Source organism: Podarcis filfolensis, assembly GCF_964270895.1.
Source record: "Podarcis filfolensis genome assembly, chromosome: 6".
Classification (NCBI taxonomy): domain Eukaryota; kingdom Metazoa; phylum Chordata; class Lepidosauria; order Squamata; family Lacertidae; genus Podarcis; species Podarcis filfolensis.
This window is the reverse complement of record NC_139609.1, coordinates 86212966-86236218: the sequence shown is the minus strand read 5'-3', so window position 1 is coordinate 86236218 and position 23253 is coordinate 86212966. Positions and strand designations below refer to the sequence as shown.

The 23253-nt window shown below is 43.3% G+C and overlaps 1 protein-coding gene and 1 long non-coding RNA gene across 3 annotated transcripts in view; one reads left to right on the top strand and one right to left on the bottom strand.

The window, feature by feature from the left end:
* GNAS (GNAS complex locus) overlaps nt 1-23253 on the bottom strand; it is a 180376-nt gene that overhangs the window by 117840 nt on the left and 39283 nt on the right. The gene's annotated exons all lie outside the window — the stretch shown is intronic.
* LOC310764864 lies at nt 775-22799 on the top strand. Its single transcript, XR_014549292.1, has 3 exons — nt 775-894; nt 20440-21536; nt 21924-22799. It is a non-coding gene; the product is annotated as an uncharacterized lncRNA (long non-coding RNA).

The window sequence follows — 23253 nt, the reverse complement described above, 5'->3', positions numbered from 1 at the left end:
TTATATATACATATATATATAAAAGTACTGTGGTTACTTTTTTATACACCTTATAATAAACTACACAGTAATGTAATGGCCAAACAATGACCTTTTGTTTTTATGCAAAGGGTTTTGTTTGTTTGTTTTTGTTTGCACGGGCCCATTTTAAGTGTTTGACAGTTGTCGCTCCAGCACATGTCAGAGATGGGGTTCTCTTGAGAAAGAAATCACAGGCAGTGTACCATTTGCGGGTGGGGGCTGGCTCCCCCTGTGTGGAAGATAAACAACTCTTAAATCCTCACAAAGTAATTTGAAGGAAAAGTAACGCTGTCAAATATTTGCCTATGCCTTGCCTCTGTTTCTAACCCCGCATTGTTATCGCAAAGTTTTCCAGATATAACTCTCTCTTGAATAGCCCTTGCTGTATTCAAGATTCTCTTATCCAGCATTTTGCCACACCTCTTACAAGCCAGCCTTCTCTGTAATCAATAGGTACACGAGAAACAGGCACTTATATAATGCGCGAAGGGGTAGGAAAAACAACTTTGCAAAAAGTGTTCTCTCCGGAGACTTTTTTCTTGCGTTGCAGCAATCTTCAGCTTCTCCGAGAAATTTTAAGATTATTTGGATTTCTCTTCCTGTTGTCTTCTCTGATTATGATTTCTTTTGAGTTAATTAAGCACCAACAAAAAAAAGCACTTAAAAAAGAAAGAAAAAAGAATGTTCCTGCTTCTACAGAGAACACAAAACAAGCCAGCTCCAAGAGCTAAAAATAGACTGTTCCATTCGGAATGCAAACTATTCAGTCTTCAAAACTATTTATACAGTGCGAATTAATTGCAGATGGTCAATTCGTATAGCAAGGTCCCTGCAACCGATACAAAAATGCTACTACCTTCCGATTGGAAGCAGGTAAAAAATGCATTAGGTAGGGGGATGTAATAAGGGATAATATGTAGCTTGTTTTTAAGCCTTTGTGGGAGGAAAATGCAGTTTGCAAAATAACCATTTGCTTTGGCTCACTCTCAAAAGTTTTAAAAGTTCTTTTTTTTTTTACCCTGCGCTGAGTTGCCGCTGAGTTCATAGAGAACGCAGCGAGATATGCCGTATTTGGTGTAAATAATCCAGGCAGTTTAGATCATCTGGATAATTGTTTTTGAACTGAGCTTTCAAACAACTTTTAGAAATATTTGTTACCAGCTCCGCACGTTAATTTAAAAGTATTTTTAAAATGAGGTTTCCGTCTTTATATATAAATACTGATATTAAGCAAATCTGTTAAATGTCCCTTTGATCTAAATTGCACCCTTTCTGGTTAGTGTTCTGCTCAAACGAGCAATAAACTAGGAGATAACAAAATGCAGGGTAATCACAGAAACGAGGCAAGTTTTGTGAGGGTTGAGCCAGCCGGTAGACAACTTTCTGCAAGAGATCAGCTCCTCTGCAGGTTTCTAAGCTTCACGTTCAGCTTTGTAAGTGACTTTCAGTTGTCAAGTCATGGCAACACCTCACAAATGGGGCGGAAAAGAAGAAATATGGAAATCAGTAGGGGGTTCCTTCCTGTTACTGTTCTGAACATAGCGTTTAGAGTTAATGCAGATATTTAAGGAATCCAACAGAGAGAGCAATACAGGTTAAGGTGCATGTCAGCATTCTAGTGAAATCAACAGGATTTAAGCTTGCAGGAAATGCTTTAGATGCCACCAGCGCAATTTGCAGGCCAAGGGGGGGCTGCTAACTCTACCTTGACCATCCTGTATTGACACTGCTGCAAATAAGGACGTGTGGTAGCTTTTTGCCTCATCAGGCTCCCATCAGGAACCAATAAGGGCCCGTACCCCAGTCTGAGAAACTCGTAGGTTACTGCAGAGTGCCAGAGAGTCCAGCTTTTAGCTGTAGACCTGCAAGTCTGCCCCCAGCAGCCCACCCTCACAAAAGACTTGTTCACACATTACGCTGAACATAGGTGCAAACCATCTTTGCATTTGTACAAGGGCTGGTGTGAAAGAGTATACACTTATTGATTTGTACAGCTTACTGATTTGGCCATCTGTCGTGGATGCTTTAGCTGACATTCCTGCATCACAGGGGGTTGGACTAGATGACCCATTGGTCCCTTCCCACTGTGTGGTTTTGTGATTCTATAACTATTGTGTACGCAGGTACACTATCTGTACACTCACTGAACATTACATATGAATAACTGTACATGTTTACAGCTCAACTATTTGTAAATACAAATTGTGTACTCACTGAAGGTACGGGAATGTGTGAATAGCCCTAAAGTCACATTGACTTCAGTGGAAATACCTAACCGTTTCCAGATTGCATGCATTTACATATTAGCGGTGCTTTTTTCTGGGGGGACGCAGGGGTACGCATACCCCTAAACATTTTGTGAATCTAAGTTTGGCCTCATTTAGGGGCCGTATTTCAATATGAGTGGGAAAATGAGAGTATGCTTAAACTTTTTTTTTTTTTTTCAAAACAAGCACTGTGTATTAGTTTCATAATCCATGTGGCTTCAGCTTTAAAATAATAGCCAGATCATGGAAAGTAGCTTCTACATACACCTTATATAAAGTTATACCTTTTTGCATAAATAACAGTTGCTGTGTTGTGCTCAAGAAGAAACTAGCTATTACTCCCAGTCTCACAATAGTTTCAGCTCTGGTTCTTTTGTTTTTCTGATTTAATCAAGTGTTCCAGGCATTTTCTTGCTGTGTGACTTGGATAAAAAAGTATTGTCTGTCTGGGAATGTAAAAATCTAATAACCAATTGCAAGTTTAAGAACACTAAAAATGAAATGGAGAGTCTCGTCACCCTCCTTGCTTGCTACCAGTTATTCCTTCGCCCTTCCTCTTTGAATACATTCATTATTTCTATTGCTGTTTATTTCAAAACGATGTAAACAACGGGGTGGTGGTAGAACAGGCACATCACCGGGATAAACAAATTTCAAAACTGAATCAAGTCCAGATTAGTCCACGGCATATTTTAGCGGTATCAAAGCCTGTTCTCTGCTGGAAAACAATGCAGTTGTTTCCAGGGAGCCCAAAGAATGCCAAGGAAAAGAAACCGAACCTGCAAGTCCCCCGCCTCAAATCCTACTGTGTATCTCCTTTGTGGCTGCATAATTATTACATTCTCTAGTTGTTCTTTCGCAGCTTCCTTGAGGAATGCTGTGCTAAGTGTTCAGGCAGGAGGGAGGAAGGTGGCGGCAGAGAGAAGGGATTTTGCCAACGAGATTGCAAAGAGACATTGCGAGAAGGCACTTGGACAGCCTTTGATAAGCATGCTGATATCACAGTAATAAACATTAATGGGGGGTCTGCTTAGGGGTGTTAAGCACATCATGCATTTGGAATGCTTCCCAAAGCAGCTGCCCACATTAGAAAGTGTTTATTAGACCCTCGGTTTATGCATCCTCATAATAGTTCCCATTCTTTCAGCTGGTTAGGAGGCATTCCTGCCACAGCAACAATAATAAGTATACGTATGGCACCCCAGTTTCCTTCCAGTTCACCTTATTTCAGTTAAGAAATGCAGCTCCCAAGGTCACCAGACTTTCCCACCCCATAAGAAGAATATTTGTCAATTTTGTAGAAGATGAAGTTGGAACTGAATTGGAAGTTGGAACTGTGTGGAATTATTCCACACACAAAAATTATTCCCCAAAATATCCTCCTCAAGTGAAAATATGATCGAGATTTAATTCGCAAGCATTTTGATCCAGCAGCAAAGCCTTTGGTGGTAGTGCTTGTAATAATAAATAATAAATAATAAATAATAAATAATAAATAATAATAATAATAATAATAATAATAATGGTCCATTTTTCCTCCCAAAGGAGTCAAGTGCAGCAATATTGTACTACATCCTGACATATTAGCCCTTGGTTGGGGATTTATTATTATTATTATTATTATTATTATTATTATTATTATTATTATTTTCAAGCTATTTTTTCCCTTTTAAAGCACATGTGATAAGGTAACAGCGTAATACTTAGGGCAGTCAGCTGATTAAGATGGAAATCCTACACATTCTACTTCGAAGAAAACCCCACATTATTCAATGGGGCTTACTCTCTAGTAAATATGTTCAGGACTGCAACCATAGCTGATTAATCACCTTTCCCTTTTAAACAGTTGATTAACTGACCGAAGTTAAATAAAATGGCGTTATCGCCAAAACACCAGTAAGAGGTGTCTGCTTCAGAACATAATTGTGCCCTTATCTTTCAGCCTCACCAATTCAAATTTGACTTTCTCCATTAAAACTGCTGCCCACAATTAATCAACCTCAGCTTGTGGCCCAAGTAGCAACAACTATCACTCTTTCTAATTTGTATGGAACTTTGCAGCAAAAGCGGGGAGGGAAGGGGGAAAAGGCCTGTGGAGTTTTCAATCTCAGGATTGGCAAGGCTGGCAATCAAGGCTGCCATTGTAGAGCAGTTAGTGACCAGAAGGCAATACAGTGATAGATCTGAGTGATTTGCAGTAGATCAGCAAGGATTCTGACTCCTAATTATTTTAACAACAGCAGCATGGAAAAAAGGCTCTCCTTTCTCCCTTCCACATCAGGCCGCTGAGACAAATAAAGCTTAGCCGGGCCAGGACTGGATTGTGTGTGGCAAGACAGCGAGCTCGGTTCCTGCGCGCTTCATTTATTTATCTTACTTGCAGTTTTATCTACTGCTTCAAAATCAAAAGTGACCGAAGCGGCGTGCAATAAAATAAAACCATTATCCTGGAGCAGCCTTCAGCCTGCCTTCTGGCAGCCAAAAATCAGTAACAGTCCGGTTTTGCTCCAACTTTCCCTTTCAACACATGGTTATTATGGAGGGAGCACCTGTCAAGTGATATGGCTGCAGCCCATATTCAGTGTACACCTGGACTCACTTTTTGTCTCCCACCAATAAGTTGCTTGTTGTTCTTGCAGCTTTCTCACATTTTGTAAGGAAGGGGGACCAGAAGCTCAACTCTGGGCCTAGAACTCTGACCTGTTCTCCTCCTGGTTTTCTCCTGGGAATCATCGCCGTATCTGGTCGCAGTGGCGGCGCCAGCGTTGCCCCCCATCCGTTAGCACCTCGTACGACACAGGGCTAGTGACCCTTTTGACTGTGGCGGGTACCCATGCTGGGCCTGCCCCAAAATTCTTTGCGTACGCTGGGTCCTGAGGAGGAATGAAAGTCCCCTCAAAGTATCTGCTTTATATACATTATTTACACAATGGGTCCCACGTGATTGGCTAATTCCAGGATTCTCCTGTAGGCCAATCAGGTTGTGGATTCACTTCCATCTGGAGCTGGATTGGGTGGCTCCTGCAGACCAATCATACTGCTGTATTGTTCTAGGACCAATCAGACTGCTGCATTCTGAATCCTATTGTTCTAGGACCAATCAGACTGCTGCATTTTGGATCCTATTGTTCTAGGACCAATCAGACTGCTGCATTGTGAATCCTATTCAACTCAGTACATAACAAGCTCTGTGCATACGTTTTGAATAAGGCGTCCAGAATAAGGGAAGCTCTGGCCCTCCAGGTGTTGCTGAACTACATCTCCCCTCTTCCTTGACTACTGACCATGCTAGGTGTGCAATGTTGGCATCAGAACCTGCCGCCCTCAGGCAGCTTCTGGGACCCAGCACATCCCACCACAGATGGCAGTCCTGGGGCCCCAACACAGGCATGCAAGTCAATATTTTATGAATATCCTCCATCTCTTTCTTTCCTCCTCTGTATAAGAGCTTTATCAAAGAAAATAAAGAGTATTGGAACAAAGTAGATTGGCCAACCTTTTTTTTTTTTTTTGGCTCTGCACTTTCTGCAGGCACAAAGGGGAAAGTTTCACTTGCTGAGCTCGTTGCTGTTGAAGACGCAGGAGCAGGGTCAAAACAGAAGTTCGCAACTTTAGACCAGCTTCATATTTTTTTTAATTTACTTATCAGCCAGCAGCAGTATACTGATATCAGTGAAAAACCAAGTTAATCCAAGGGCAGCATTCAACAGAAAGAATGGAAAAGCATCTCAGCACTTACGAACCTTTGGAATACATGCTGGGCCAGTACTAAGAGATCAGACATTCGCTCTAGGCATGATTTGTGCTCTTTGCAATGAGAGGAGGGAGAAAAAAGAGTTTGCCCAGGTCCTCAGCTTGTATATAAAGTCTCACAGAGCATTTGAGGTGTGCACCTGTTAGAATCCACTAATCAAGTACAAAACTCCTCTAAGGGGAAGTTCACTATCCTGTTGCAATGATCAAAATCTTCCTTCCTTTACTAAGCACCCATTAGAGAAATGGCAACTCCAACCGCTTGTTTAAGCAGAGAGTGGAAAGGTAGCATTGCAGGGATTAAGGAGGGAGAAAATGGTCGTCTGAAATGGCTCTGTAAACTCTGGTTAGCGTCCACCACAGCTAGCCTTATAGAATCATACAAGAGTTGGAAGGGACCCCTGAGGGTCATCAAGTCCAACCCCCCAGCATTGCAATAATCTCCACTAAAGCATCCATGACAGATGGTCATCCAACCTCTGCTTAAAAACCTCCAAGGAAGGAGAGTCCACAACCTCCCGAGGGAGGCCTTTCCACTATCAAACAGCTCTTGCTGTCAGAAAGTCATTCCAGATGTTTAGCTGGACATCTTTAGTGCACATATGATGCTGATGATTAAAGGCAGCAAGAGAAGAGGTAGGGAACCACCCCAGAGGGCAAAGGCTCCTGATTCTGAAGCCATAGTTTGCAGACTTCAAAAGCAGTATACAAATGCATGGTATTGTTGCATGCCTGTTGTGGCGATCACACAGGGTCCCCGGACGTTTAACGGTCTATTGATCCCTGTGCCACCACGTCCCCGCTGCCACCAACCTGTTACTCTCTGCTAAAACACTGAGTCCAGACAGTTGTTAAAAGTGAACCAAAAAAAACACAACCAAGTTTATTTTACAAACATTAACAAGTTTATGGTTTCTCAGAAAATATTCCTGTCTGGATCTTAACTTTAGTTTCTTTACTGGCCTATACCTTCCTAATACCTTCCGACTTACTATCTCAACTGTTTGACTGACTCCTCTTAACAAATTCTCTCCCTCTCTAACACCAGACTAGCCTAGCCCACAGACTTATCTTCTTCTAACTCCAGACTGTCTTCTCAACCACCCTAACTCTAACTCTCCCCCCCCCAAAAAAACTCTGTGCTTAAAACCTTAAAGGTAAAGGGACCCCTGACCATTAGGTCCAGTCGTGGCCGACTCTGGGGTTGCGGCGCTCATCTCGCTTTATTGGCCAAAGAAGCCAGCGGACAGCTTCCGGGTCATGTGGCCAGCATGATTAAGATGCTTCTGGTGAACCAGAGCAGAGCACAGAAACGCCGTTTACCTTCCCGCCGGAGCGGTACCTATTTATCTTTGACGTGCTTTCAAACTGCTAGGATGGCAGGAGCAGGGACCGAGCAACGGGAGCTCACCCTGTTGCGGGGATTCGAACCGCCAACCTTCTGATCAGCAAGTCCTAGGCTCTGTGGTTTAACCCACAGCGCCACCCACGTCCCTGGCTTAAAACCTTATACACAGTTAACTCCGCCCCTTGGGTTCCCATTGGTTAGTCATTTTACAATTAGTTAACCCTTTCCTTACGAACCCAGCATGATGTCACACACCTAGGAGGGCAAAAGCCACACTCCCCAATCTCCAAGTGGCACAAGATTCCAGGGGATCCTGGCACTTACCCAGGGTTTGGTTTCCTTGGAGTGAGGGACAGCGCAGACTGTGGAATCTGTATGATATATGGCTTATTTACACATATATGCAACCTGAGCCTAGGATGGAGGGGCTCACAGCATTAACACCTCCAAAGAGTCTTGTTTCTCCCACAGCCACAGCCTTGTATTCCAACAGAAATTAGGCATGGCTCTGTCTCCCAGCTGCCCAGCCTGCAGCCTTGCTTCTACCTTCTAGCTGCTCCCTCTGGCCTTTCTCTTGTTAACTACCAGCGAGTTGAGGGAGGGGGACCTACCCATCTTTCATCTGGCACAGAGCCACTTCCTTTGTGACCTTAATGGCCCCTACTTAGAGGGCTATAACCTCACTGGGAAGTTAGCCTGGCTATTCCAGGGATTGAATCCATGCTGAATCCAGGAATTAGAAGGGGGCTCAAGCATACAGTTTACCCCTTCCACCACCAAAAATACCTCATAACACTATTAGGGTTTTTTATTGTATTATTATTGGATTATAATTGCAGCTGCCACAGACCTACCGGAAAATCAGAGTTTTGTGTTACCATATTTCATATTTACCAGCGTCTGCAGACAAAGGAATTTCACCATATACAAAACATAGCATTGGGCTCTGCCCTTGGAAAAGGACAAAACCAAAACAGCCGGGAAGAGACAGCCTGGGCAATGTTGAAAGAGCACTGCAAGGCCGGAGGGAGGGCAGGGAGAGGAGAGGAAGGGAACAGGGCAATACAAGAAAGCACTGAAGGTGCCAAAGGTGAAGACATCCCAGGAGACTCCGGTAACTAGGCTCCGAAAGGTCCTTGAGTTTACCTGAACTCTGCAACTTGGGAGTTCACCTGTCAGATCTCATAAACATTATGGCAGTGATAAGGCTGAGTTGGTAGCGTGCCAGCAGGACCCAGGTTCAAGTCTAGAAGCTGGCGAGAGGTTTCTAATGCTGACTCTGCAACACAATGCACAGGGCTTTAGTCTCAAAGAAGAACAGGTAACGTGTTTTTATGAGTCCACAATGAAAACTCCATCCCTGCTTTGTTTAAGCGCAGGGGTGCCCAAACTTTTTTAAAAGAGGGCCAGATTTACAATTTTACCCCAAACTTGTTGTTGCTGAGCTTTTTGAGGGATTCCCCCCCAAAATGGGTAAATAGGTTCTGCTCCAGCGGGAAGGTAAATGGCATTTCCATGTGCTGCTCTGGTTCGCCAGAAGCGGCTTATTCATGCTGGCCACATGACCCAGAAGCTGTGCGCCGGCTCCCTCGGCCAATAAAGCGAGATGAGCGCGCAACCCCAGAGTCGGTCACGACTGGACCTAATGGTCAGGGGTCCCTTTACCTTTACCCCAGGACATATACTGCCACAGGAGCCAGATTAAATCGATTAGGCCCCCAAAATGGACTTTGGACATGCCTGGCTTAAGGAGTGAGCCACTGGTCTGTGTTTCTGAAAGTCATAAAAGTATCACTTGATGAAAGCAACACCAGCTCCTTCTAACCTAACCCTAACTCATAGAATCATGGAATCATAGTTTGAAGGGACCACGATGGTCATCTAGTCCAACCCTCTGCCATGCAGGAATCTTTCGCCCGACGTGTGGCTGGAACCCACAACCCTGAGAGTAAGAGCCTCATGCTCTACTGACTGAGCTTTTGCTTATGTTTCACCACAGGATGTGACATATACTCGTAGTAGTAGTAGTGTAGCAAAAAGGGAACACTCATTCCTTCTTCTGGAGATGACGATTTACTGTTTGGAGGGGCATGTAAAGCAATAGTGTTCCAGCACAAACATGCAACCGTTACTCATTCATTGTTACCTTCATTCCTATTAGTATTATTTATTGCATTTATATGGCTGCCCATAAATAAAATGCTCTGCGCAGCTTAAAAAGCAAAGGCCTTTAGAAAAGCTTTAAGAATATAGACTTACCAGCTTTAAATAAAAGGGAGAGCCTTACAAAGTTCACACAGAAGCATAATATTGCTTACTTTAACTCGCCTGTGGAAACAACTCAGGGGCTATTAAGAAGAAAAAGGATAACAACAAGAAGATTGAAAGATGGGACTGGTGAACACTAAAAGCAGCAGAAATATGAGATGCTTGGACCCTACTGAACTCGAAGCATGGGAAGCCCCAGCAAAAATTTATAATTTGGCAAAATGTTTGGACTTTATGATATGTATTGGTATAGTTTGGAATGGTTAATATGATATGATTGGATTGTTAAATGGAAAACTTAATAAAAATTATTAAAAATAATAATAGAAAAGCTTTGAGAATGTAAGAGAGTAGCTTGTCATTAGCCTCATCCAGTAGGCTCTTCTTATGTTCTTTGGGCAGACCCACGCCATACCTTTAAAGCACATCCAATGTACATTTAAAGCACACAAATACTAGGAGCTGTAGTTTCCATCCTTACAGAGCTACAATTCCCAGCACTCTTAACAAATGACAGTCTCCAGGATGCTTTGAGGATCTCTGATCCTGTGCTTTAATTTACATCTGGGCTTTATCTGTATGGTGTGGATTTGCCCTAAGGCTACTGGATCCAACTTTTACTCAGATCTCTTGTAAAAAGTGAAATGTGCATTCAAAAGCTTTCTCTCTTTCTGTCTCTCTGCAAGTGAAGGGGAGAGAAATGACCAGAGAGGGTGGTGCCCATGGCCTTTGCTTATAAATCCAAATGTGTCCCCGGCATAAAAAGGTATCAGAAACTAGGAGAGCTCCCTAAGCATTGCTTACGCGCAGGCAAAAATGGGAGGGGAGATGTTACATTGCAGAGGCACACTAGAAAAGCTTTCATTCCAGTTGTTTGTTGGGAATTTTAATTTATATAAGCCACCCCATGAGGCCTACATTCTAAGAGGCAACCTAAAAAAACCCTCTTTATAAATAGATACTTTCCAGTATGGAGATAAACATGAGAACAAAATGAATCTAATTTATTTCTGTATTTATTATTATTACAGTATTATTATTATTATTATTATTATTATTATTATTATTACTAGTGATTGGTTTGTGTTTTTTGTTCTTGTTTTTAGATTGTGTATTGTATTTTGTGCCTTTGTATTGTATTTTTTGTGTGTGAACCGCCTTGAGATCTGCGGATGAAAGGCAGCATACAAATTTAATAGATAGATAAATATTGTTATTACTTATTAAATTTGTATACTGCCTTTCATCTGAAGATCCTAGGCCAGCTGACAACAGAACTTAATTCGTTCTGGAGGTCCGTTCTTAACCTGAAACTGTTCTTAACCTGATGCACCACTTTAACTAATGGGGCCTGCTGCTGCCGCTGAGCCACCGGAGCACGATTTCTGTTCTCATCCTGAAGCAAAGTTCTTAACCTGAGGTAATATTTCTGGGTTAGCGGAGTCTGTAACCTGAAGCGTATGTAACCTGAAGCGTATGTAACCCGAGGTGCCACTGTAATAAAGTTCCCAAATGAAGATCTGAGGGAATTTTGCAAAGAGGGTTGTCAACACAGCCATCTTAAGTCCAGCACACGAAACCTGGAACTGATGAGACACTTTCATTTTTAGTGCAGCTGTTATCAGCCCTGGACAAAGTGCAAGAAGGAATTTCAGCTCCCTAGAAAAATACACAAATGCTCAATTGCAAAAAAAGCAGCTTGTTGCTTTTCCCCATTCCAAACTTGCCACTAAAGGGACTGCCGCTCTGTTCAAATTACCAACGTGCAGAAAGCACAGAAGCCCGTGTGAGTAAATGTTTCAACAAGCTGGGAAAGTGCTGTTGCGCGCACTACTCACGTTGTGAAATTGATGCAAGTTTGTTACAAGTGTGGGCAAAATTATAGCAACTCCTGTAAGACATGTGTAGACAGACACACACGCCAACTCCACTTGCCGGTGCTCAAACCATCCTTTTAAAACACATGCCTGGAGAGGCAACTATCAAATGCAAGGGTACTCAACATGGCGCCCTCCAGATACGGCAAGACTACAGCTGCCATAATTTCTGAGCTTTGGCCATACTGGCTAATGGTGTTGGCAGCTGTGGTGCAAAATATCTGGAGGGCAGCACGTTGGGGAGGCAACAAATCCCTTCTTTGTGAGGCAGAAGGTCCCATGTGCTCTGCCATCCCACCCCAAAGCTGCAAGTCAGGCTCTGTTCCCAAAATGCAGGGGAGTTCCCCCCCCCCCCAGGTCCAGGAGACTCCAGGACACATGGCCAATTAACTGCCTCAAACTTTCCTCAAAGGAGATTGTGTCTTTTGAGCCTGACATTTTACGGGATTATTTTAAAAGCCAAAAAATAGTTTTGTTTGCTTTTTAGACCAAAAGCTGAAGAGAAGGAATTAAAAAAAGAATGAAGGAACAGAAAAGGCAGGTCTATTAATAGAGAGTTGGCTGCATCTGTAACTCTGAAACCATGACCTGCCATCGCTCCCTAAAAGAGTCAATATTTTGCAAAATATGAGTATTGTTAAATGCTCAGCGTTGACATTTCCTGGTCTCTGCTAATTCTCCTTCACTGTATACTTTAAACTTCCTTACTATAATTTCCCCCAGCACCTTGCTCTTCCTCCTAGAGTTTCTGACTATGACAGTAGCTGCTGCACTATCTCCAAATCAGATGCCCACCCTTTGATTCATTCCCCAACCCCAGACCTTTCATCTGCAATCTTCCACTCCTTCCCCAGCTTACAAGAAAGCTGTAAGTTCACAGGTGTGATCCATGCTCTCCCCAAAGCATCACACAATTATGTGTAGACAAGGACTTTCTATATGGGGTCCCTACAGATTATGTCTTTTTTATTGTGCATTCATGATGATTTGTGCACACGATGGTATCGGAACAGTTACACACAATGCTACTTTCAATAGTTTGCAGCTGCAGAAGTGGATGTAATATTTTGCTTCCAATCGGCAAATGTCCTGTAGCTGAAACCCTGCAACTTATTATATTGCAGATGTTGCAGGGGTTGCCCGTTTGTTGTCCCATTTAAACTGGGCTATGGTTGAGGTGGGGACTGTAGTGTAGGTGGGTTCCCAGAAGGCAAGACACAGTGATAACAGCAAGAACCTTTATTGAACTAACAGAACTGGACAGCAGAGGCAAAGCAACTGCTTATATACATTTCTGAAGCCCTGGGCCACTCCCACTCCCAACGTGATTGGCTGTCTAAACTTCCAAGCTGCAAATCATAACTCAGAGTTTAAGGGCCAGTGGCAGAGGCCCAAATCCTGAACTGTTCTGTGATTGGATATCATGTATCGAATCAGACACAGGGGCTCAGAATCCTTAGTCCAGACTCAAGCTCAAGCAAACACAGACCACTGAATACATAACAGGGACCATCTGGCTCACACGCTTACCAGTGCTTCCAGAGAAACTTACCAACAGCGTCAGTAATGGCAGAGAAGTTTCTCTGAAAGACAGCTTACACGTCGGGTGCCGATTTCCTTTCAAACAGGGACGGGGAGCCTGTAGTCCTTTGCAGGACTCCATCCCCCCAGCTAGCATGGTGAACCGAGGATGGAAGTTTTAGTCCAATAACATCTGGAGGGCCACATGTGCCTCATTGCTGCCTTACAATGTGCAGCTGCAGGAACATGTTGGGCTTGTGGGCCACTCTGGTCAGGGAAAGGCCCAACGCGCCTCAACAATGTGCACTGTAGAACATGTACCAGAATCCTTTGCAGCAAACCAGGCATCCGTGTTGGGTGTCTTTCAGTAGATGAGCTGATGTGGAAAGATTAGCTGATGTGGAAAGAAATAGGAGTATAGCATCTAGATCAAGGGAAGTAATAGTGCCACTGTATTCTGCTCTGGTCAGACCTCACCTGGAGTACTGTGTCCAGTTCTGGGCACCACAGTTTAAGAAGGACACTGACAAACTGGAACGTGTCCAGAGGAGGGCAACCAAAATGGTCAAAGGCCTGGAAACGATGCCTTATGAGGAATGGCTAAGGGAGCTGGGCATGTTTAGCCTGGAGAAGAGGAGGTTAAGGGGTGATATGATAGCCATGTTCAAATATATAAAAGGATGTCACATAGAGGAGGGAGAAAGGTTGTTTTCTGCTGCTCCAGAGAAGCGGACACGGAGCAATGGATCCAAACTACAAGAAAGAAGATTCCACCTAAACATTAGGAAGAACTTCCTGACAGTAAGAGCTGTTCGACAGTGGAATTTGCTGCCAAGGAGTGTGGTGGAGTCTCCTTCTTTGGAGGTCTTTAAGCAGAGGCTTGACAACCATATGTCAGGAGTGCTCTGATGGTGTTTCCTGCTTGGCAGGGGGTTGGACTCGATGGCCCTTGTGGTCTCTTCCAACTCTATGATTCTATGATTCTATGATTACCCTAAAAGGTAGAATGGCTGAAAAGACCTGACAGGGTGTGTTGGGTCTGTGCCAGGGGACTTGGGTTCTACAAACCCACCCTCACTCATGAAGCGCAGCAGGCCAGTCACTATTTCTCAGCCTGACCCAACTCACAGGGTTGTTAAAAGCACCAAAAGATGGGGGGGCATACATATTTTGGGGAGGAAAGATGGGATATGAACTGGAGAAATAAATAGGAGCCAGGGAACATGCGACACAGCATCAATACAAAAGAACCAAGGGACATAACAAAACAGGAGGCTGAGAGTTCAAGCTGGCCTAGAGGTAGAAAGCGAGCCATGCTTTTTTTGAAAACTTTGGTCTGACGCGAAGAACTCTCCCATTCTCTACTCCTGGGCCACTCAGCCAGCCTTCCATCAAAGAACTGTTTTTACTGCAACCCCAAATCAATGCATAAACACCAGGATAGCCACTAACAGCACCACAAGGTACTTCTGAACACTTCTGGCTCAGAAGCCGTGCAGGCGCCAGGCAGGCCAACGACAGCAAACCGAGCGTATTAAATTCTTTCAGGAGAGGCAGCCTCGGTACTGTTTCACTGAGCTCGCTCGATACATCCTGATTTTCTGACAGAGGGTTGTGCTATTAACAAGGCTGTCAGGCTCACCCCAGCTTGGCCTGACATAAACCACATGGAAGACAATGCCTGGCTCCGCTGGGGGTGACTCTGGGGTACTAATCCTGCCGAGAACATTACGACCAAGAACCAGGGGTGGCTAAGGTACCTGAGCCCTGGGTCTCTTGTACGGGGCCAAGGGATGGGTGAATCTGCCCATTTCAGTTTCTCTAAGTTTTTTTTAGTTCTCCCCGTTTTCACATCAGTTTGCAATTAAATAAAAGAAGTCGTCCTGATGAAAATTAATCAGCATTTTTGGTGTAAATTTCTCCTAACACACACATTTTGGTATGCAATTTCCCCAACACAGGCAGCTTGTTTTGCATAGCAATTTCCCCTACTCTAATTCAGTTTTCTATGCTGTTTTCACCAGCATGTATATTTTCTGCACATTTCCCCATACTCTATGTGTTTTTGTGCAAACTGCCGTGCTGGAGAACCCCACTGCAAAATTCAGAGAAGTGTGGATTTTGAAGGATGGCCCTGTTTTGGTCTTCGTACTGTTTCAAAATGTGCAAATTAGGCAGGTTTGCCTTTAAATGCAAAACGAATTGTATTTCTCCCCATTGTTAACCTTAAGGATTTTTTATTTTTTTAATAACACCTTTCGTACTGGTTGGTTGAGCACACTATAAATTTTATCTTGTATTTTTATGTTGTGACCTGTTCCGAGATCTACGGATGGAGGGCGGTATACAAATTTAATAAATAATAATGTAATAGTAATAAATTCCACTGAGGTTGGGTCCCTAGCTACCAGCCATCTTAATTTTCCCAGAAGTAAATATCTGTCCTAGGCCTGTGCCCTAAAGGTTCCTCCAGATTATCCATTTATTCAGCATTCACCAGAACAAAACTTGCACAGTGTTCTGGCTATGTCCAGTCTTTATTGAGAATTCGTTCAACCCACACTTGCCGGGAGATTTCCCCATCACTTTCCTAACAGCAAAAAGCTCATTCTTTTGAGTGGGTTTGTTGTGCTAGGGGGACAGAGTGCCTTTAACTGTCCAATCCTGAATTTCCAACGCACCCTTGAACCGCTCCCACAAAATATGGCCCCCAGAAAACCTAGCAGAACCCCTGCCCAGAATGACATGCAGAAAGAAGATATAGAAATATTAGAAAATACGACAGCAAAAACAGGATCAGGAAGTTTGAGTGGCGAACACTGTTATGGGCTTTCCTATCGGCAGAGGCAGATTTAGGGCAGCATGACTGAATCCGCTTCACTGGGCACTGAGCCTAGGGGGCGCTGCAGGGCACTGCAACTATAACGTACCGGATTGAGCAGAACAGAAGGAGAGAGGCAGGGGGCACCAAATTTTGACCTTGCACGGGGCACTGCTGAAATTTGAAAGACCAAAGTAGACTGCCCTTCCCCTCTTTTCCATGGTTCGCTTTAGTTTTCCTTATCTAACTGCATATTCAAAAAGCCCAACCCCCCTTTAAGTAGACCCTATATCACATTTCATTTTAATTCGTTTTCCTGCTTCTATTATTCAAATGTGGCTCATGTTTACAGTAATTCTTCATATATTCCACAAATTTTCCACATTCTCTCTTACATCTTTCTTTCTTTTGGTCTCAAATTCTATTTGTTAATTCGGCCATTTCCGCATATTCCATCAATTTTATCTGCCACTCCTCTTTCGTTGGTACTACTCCTTCCTTCCATTTCTGTGCATATAAAATCTGGGCCACTGTAGCTGCATATATAAATAAGTTCCTTTGAAAGACCAAAGTCTGCCCCTGCTATTGGATTTCTAGAGGCTGGGCTGTCTGAGTGAGAGGCCCTGACACAATACCTGGCCAGGGTCTTGAACTTGACAAAATAGTGTTAATAGATGTTAATATTCAGGAGAAGTGTCTCCACAGGAGCATTTTGGATATGATGAAAATGCAGAACTGACACGTGCCTCCTCTTTACTGACCTCCACTTCAACCAGCTCCCTGTTGCCGTTGTAGAAATAATTTACAGAATCTCCCACTGGAAGGAGGGATGCACAGTGCAGATTTCAAATAAGGCACAGCTAGGTGCAGATAAGCACAAGTGATATATCGCAGTACACTGTGTTTCCTCACCCTCCTTGGTGGGTTCATGAAAAGTATTAGGTAGGAAATACTTCTGTGCATACATTTTCCTTCAGTCATTCAAGCCAGGAAGAATGATCAGCTACAGTTTTAAAATACAGTGCACCAGAGCGATTCTAGACAACGCTAATACAATTTCATATTCTTTGGCCTAAAACACACATAAGTACAACAAGAGCAAAAGTTTATTCCCTGCAACTTACGGTTAATGGTTGCACATTTTGTTCCATAAAAGCAGATTGAGACTGTAAGGGAGTATAGCATATTCTAAAACTCAGCACACGCTCGAAAAACCAGTTAAATAAATAAATAAACCATGGGCATACATTTACACTAGTTGCAACCCAAAACTCTTTGGGATCCATTTCAAACTTCTTTTTCGAATTGTCTCCAGTACCTCTCAGGAAATTCTTTGGTGCTTTACATACAAACACACTAAAGATTTAAATTGAGTAGAACTATATTTAAAAGGGACTCGTGAAATTGAAAACATTCAGGTCCCGTTATCTGAAATTGGGGCAGATGTAAACCCAGATGTTCGCAGTTCAGTCTGACACTACGGCTTTAATAACCATCGCACTGTGCCAAAACGCTCGTTCTACTGATTTTGAGATCAATGTTACTCATGGAATAAAATAAACATCCATGCCAAATGACAAAAAATTAACTGCTCTGTTTTATTGTTATTTCCACTGATTCAGTAGGTTTAGGGAGAAAAATGTAAAGTGCTTTTCTTTTCAGTTTGCCAAAGCATGGAGAGTTTTTAACAGGCACAAGCCAATACCAAGAATATATGCACAACTTTCCTTATCCTTCTATACAAAGAAGAAGAATTATCTCCCTTCTCAGCCTTCAACGATTCTAATTTTCCGACGTCTCTCATTAAGCCAGTGTTTCCAAAACTTGTTTAATATGGAGAAGACACAGACCTGCTTTTATTGCTGCTGGCAGTAAGGAGCACTGGACAGGAGAGAGGCTGTTCAATTTATCTGCCCACCCCACTCCCAGTTGCCTTGCCAGGCAGGATGGATCGGAGCTGATTCTTGAGGAGGAGAGTGGAAACAGCTGCAGATAACTGACTTGAATCCCAGCCCACAGACTCCGATAAGAGCACCACTGCAAATGTAGTGGGTATCACCCGTGTCCTGATGACACCTTGCTCCAAAACTCCTAATGACCACTCCCAATGGCTTCATGCATAGCAATGTGGCACAAGAACAGAGAGGCACTCATCCAGTGCTGTCTTCTGGAACTGTCCCTGGAAATATCACTGGAACCACTGCAGACCAGTGCCCCCCAAACCCATCTCCCGTAGATGGTCCTGGAGGATGCAATGGTCAATGATACTGAAAGCTGATGAGATGTCTAGTAAGAACAACAGGTTACCCTCCCTCTCTTAACTCTCAGGACAGAGGTCATCTATCAGGGTGACCAAGGCAGATTCAGTCTTGAATCTGGGTCTGAATCCAGTTTAGGATGGGGCCTGGTAATCAGTTTCCCCCAGGAACACCTGGTGCTGCTTTGCCACAACTATCTCAAGTTCCTGACCCCCAAAAGGGGTGACAGGTGGTGGTGGGTTTTTTCCAGCAGCGGTTGAGCTTCAAGGGAGCCAATATCACCCACTCACGCAATGATGTGTTCATGTCCTGAATACACGCAGCCATGCCCCACGGCTAGCTTTAATCAGCCACAAAAGGCAAGGGTCCAAAGTGCACATTGTTGAGCGCATACCCACAAGCAACCTGTCAACGGCAGCAAATTGCAAAAATGAAAACTGTTCCAACAAAACATTATTATTATTATTATTATTATTATTATTATTATTATTATTATTATTATTATTATTTCAATTTATATACCCTCTTTCCTCAAAAGATCTCAGGGAGGTGTACAACATTAGAAACACATTACAAAACATCAATGATAAAAACATAATAATAAAAACATAGTATACTGACAGACAGCCTAATGGTAAAATAATCATAATAAAACAGTCCTCTCCCCAACATTTTCACAGGCCATAGATTATTTAATAGCCAAAGGCCTGGATAAAGAGGAATGTTTTTGCCTGGCATCTAAAGACATGTAATGATGGTCCCAGATGAGCCTATCTGGGGACAGCATTCTGCAATCGGGGAGCCCATTCCCTTGTTTCCACCCTCGGAGGCACATAGAGAAGCATTGGAAACCTCAGTTGGGTCTACCTCAATCATGGCATCTAGTTCGTTATGGAGGTAAACAATTTTGTTCTCCAAGTACCCAGCAAGCAACTCACAGAGGGTCTCTGAGGTGTCCTGGAGAGCTTGGTTGGCCTATTTCTCGAGGATGAAATGGAAGCAGCAAAGTCAGCCTTCTTTGCTGCTCTCCCCATCCCACAGTAGGCATAGTTATGTGCTCTAGCATGTGTTTGGTCGTCTTTGAGGTGGGACTTCTGCCAGCTGTGCTCTAGCCTTCGTCTGGTCTATTTCACGGAACACCTAGCCAGTCCAGTGAGAGCAGTCTAAGTGTTAATATTGAAACCCCCCAAGACAATAGTCCTAGGGTTCTCCAACATGCCAGAGACGGCCTCCACCAGCTTGGTCAGGGAGGTTACTGGGCAGCAGGGTGCTTGATAGACCAGCAGCATCTCTTTGGCGCAACATCAGGTGAACGTCCTTAAGGCTAGCCCCAAAATAAAAAGGTCTCCTGATGACCAAGATATCATGGACCGCAGTAACACATGGAACTTGGCCCTCCAGTCTGTGCTGATGCTGCAGAAAAGTACCTGATTGGAAAAAGCTGGGAAAGAGCCACACACCCTGGTCTTGGTGATAGATCAGCTCCCTCTTCCATTACCAAATTGTGGGTGAGCAAGGACTTATTATGCACTGACCTGACATTCAGTAATGTAACAGTCAGACTGGTATTTGAGCAACCAGGAACCAGTGGTTCCAGGGATGGAGAAAGGGGAACCATGTGGAAGAACACAATATCTTAGGATAGAATAATCTCTCCATAGGGCCACAACCTTCTCCACCCCAGCAAGCATTGAGATAGAAGAGGTCCTCCCATCCCTATATAACCCCGCATTTCCCAGACACATATTGAAGACACAAACACACTCTCACAAAGCCAGATATTCGGTACCAGTAGGTCTTCTACCAAATGATGCCATGAAACTGGAAGGCACCTAGTGCATGTCAATATTGGGGTTAACCTACCCCTAGTTCTCACCAGAGACAATAGGGATTATGGGAGTTGTAGTCCAACAACACCTGGAGGGTGAGATTGGGGAAGGCTGGCATGCCACATCAGAAGGAAAACTGTTATTTGGGGAACAAGTTGCAGTTATCCTACAATAAAAAATAAACAAACTGAGAGAGACCATGATATATGGACCTCAGGCAGAGGAGAGCTGAAAAGAAGAGAGCCTGGATTTCGTTTTACAATCAGGCTTGCTTTCAACCCCTTTTGCATTTTGTTCCACAATGTTTTCCAACTAATCTCCACAACCGTAAAAAAGGATAGAAATTTAATGGGTGTCTGAAATGAAAATTGGCATTTTCAGGATTCCGGATTTCAGATTTCTGTGCACTTCTGTTGTAGCAACCTTGGTATTTTCCTTCTTTAAATGTGGCTTTTGTTTTGTTTTGAACCTTGCAGACAACTTATTTCTTTAAAAAAGAAGAAGAAGAAGACTGGCCTGGTTCTCATAGCGATGCTTATTGTTCAATGAACTGAACAACATCAAGCGTTGACTTTTATGTATGAAGAGGCCAGCAGCCGAAGAAAGTGTGGTGTTATCTTTCCTCAATCTTGCTCGAAACCTCAACCCAAACCACAAAGAAAATGGTGTTCTGCCCAGGGCTTCATTTCATTCCAGCATACAGCCCAGTATTGACCTGTTGTCTATACTTCAATGCAGTCCTGAAATATTTGAAGAAAAATGCCTCTGAGCATTTGCAGAAGGAATTTCCCTCCCTACTCAGCAACTTCCTCACACCCTCAGGAATAAAAACAGCCCTTACATAATCGAAGCATGAAGTTAAAAAAATGGCAACAGCCCTGCTTGGTTGGCCTAAGCCATTAGGGAACTTCTAAGAAGCCATCCATGGCAAATAGCCACTGACAGATCTCTCCTCTGTTAACTGGTCCAGTGTCCACAAGACAAGAATAACTGAATTTTAAAAAGCACAAGGTGAAAGGAAAATGGCAGGGGCAACAGCTTATTCTAATACTAACTTCAGGAAAGCCTGTAGTTCAGTGGTAGAGCATGTGGTTTCCATTTGAAAGGTCCCAGGTCCAGTCTCCAGCATATCCTGGTAAGGCAAGGAAGGACTGTCTGAAATCCTTGCGAATTCCTGCCAGTCTGTGTTGGGAATACTGAGCCCAAACCAGCTTGCTGGAATGAAGCAGCTTCTTTCTCTTCCTTACCATACACTTACTGAAGTGATAATGCCGACACTCTGGGTAGCATCTCTCTTACTTACATTTATCAGTGGAATGAGCTACCGAAGAACCACAAGTAGGACTTCCATACCACCACCCAGACAAAGGACTGCACCCAGAGAGCAGCCTTATTCAGGTGTTCTGTGTTTAATATAAACACATTTATCGAAAGAGTGAGGCTGGGAGCATTAGCTGTGCCTGAACCATGTCTCGGTCTCACTCCACAAGTTGGAGAAGTGTTAGAAATTAGCCAGGCGCCAGGAGCATTTTGTGGGTCCAGTTTCAACCACATAGAGATCTCTGGGTGCCCAGTTGGCAACTAAAAAAAGGTAAAGGTACCCCTGCCCGTACGGGCCAGTCTTGACAGGCTCTAGGGTTGTGCGCTCATCTCACTCTATAGGCCGGGAGCCAGCGCTGTCCGCAGACACTTCCGGGTCACGTGGCCAGCGTGACAAGCTGCATCTGGCGAGCCAGCGCAGCACACGGAACGCCGTTTACCTTCCCGCTGGTAAGCGGTCCCTATTTATCTACTTGCACCCAGGGGTGCTTTCGAACTGCTAGGTTGGCAGGCGCTGGGACCGAAAGACGGGAGCGCACCCCGCTGCGGGGATTCGAACCGCTGACCATGCGATCGGCAAGTCCTAGGCGCTGAGGTTTTACCCACAGCGCCACCCGCGTCCCTTTTAGTTGGCAACTAGGGGGAAGCAAAATGCCACTTTAGAGAAGGATCTGAAATATTTCCCTTGAAGTTGGAATTAGTTTTATTCTGGATTGTTTTATGTGATGTTTTGATGTGTTGTGATCTGCTTTGAGATTTGTTCTGCTTTAATTCACAGCTGGATTAACAGACATACATGTGTCATCCAAGATGCTTAACAAAAGCAATGTCTGAAGTAACAAACTATCCGTGCTCCTTAATAAAGAAAAAATAACGAGCAAGCAGTTTTCATATAAAACTGGTGGACGTCTTAGCTGAGAGAGGGAGGGAGAAGGTCTTTTTCTGTTTGTTCTTTGCACAGTTTTCTCCTCAGCAGATTTTACAATTGTGGGGCACTATAAGTAGATTCAATATGCATGTCATAGAAAAGATGTTGCAAAATGAAATCCAGAACCTCACACAGAATTCCCCAAGGATAGGTGAGTATGGAAAGGGAAAAATGTCTAATTCTTTGGAAATCTGTAATTTGCCCTGACTCACAGGCTGCAACGTTCTTCACACTTACTTGGGAGTAAGGCTCACTGGACAAAACGAGACTTACTGCCGAGTAAACATCTACAGGATTGGGCTGAATAACAAATATATTTTTAAGACAATGACTCATTTTATTTTTGCATAAGTGCCATAAATATATTAATTTTTTGTACATGACTCTCTGTTTCCTTAACAATAACAGTAGCTACTTAAAAAAAAAAAAGTTTGAACAAGTTTGTTTAAAAAATGTCTGAATGATATTTTCTGGAGAAGCCCTGGTACCATTAAGTAGGTTCAGATGTGTATACAGATGTAGTCTGCAAATAAATACAGGTGTGCAAAATGTTGTTCAGGTGTCCATTAAATAGTCATTTATTCTTAATATGAGTTGATTATTAAATGAGCAGAAAGACTTCATCCAGCTCACAACCACCTATCCCTTTCTTTTGCTTCTTGTGCCAAGGGAGAAAGAATATTATATCTTTCCATAATAGCAATTATATTTTCTCTCTATCCCTTTCCTTCTTTTTAACAAAGGAATGTTCAGCTTGGATTCATCAACGTAAATCTCTGCATTTTATTAGCAAGAACTGAATGCAGGAGTTCCAAGGGGCTGCTTGCTGCAATTTAATAAAAATAACATACATAATTGTGTATGTTCTTCCTCCTGAATATAAAAATACAAACACCCCCCCCCCCATTTATTCTGTATGTAATGAAATGATTTACTGGTCTTTGTAGGTATAACTTTTTTAAAAAAAAATCTATGGAAACAAGCATAGGAATGTACAATTCTCTTCGAAAGCAAAAGTAAAAAGAAATAATCATGCAACTAA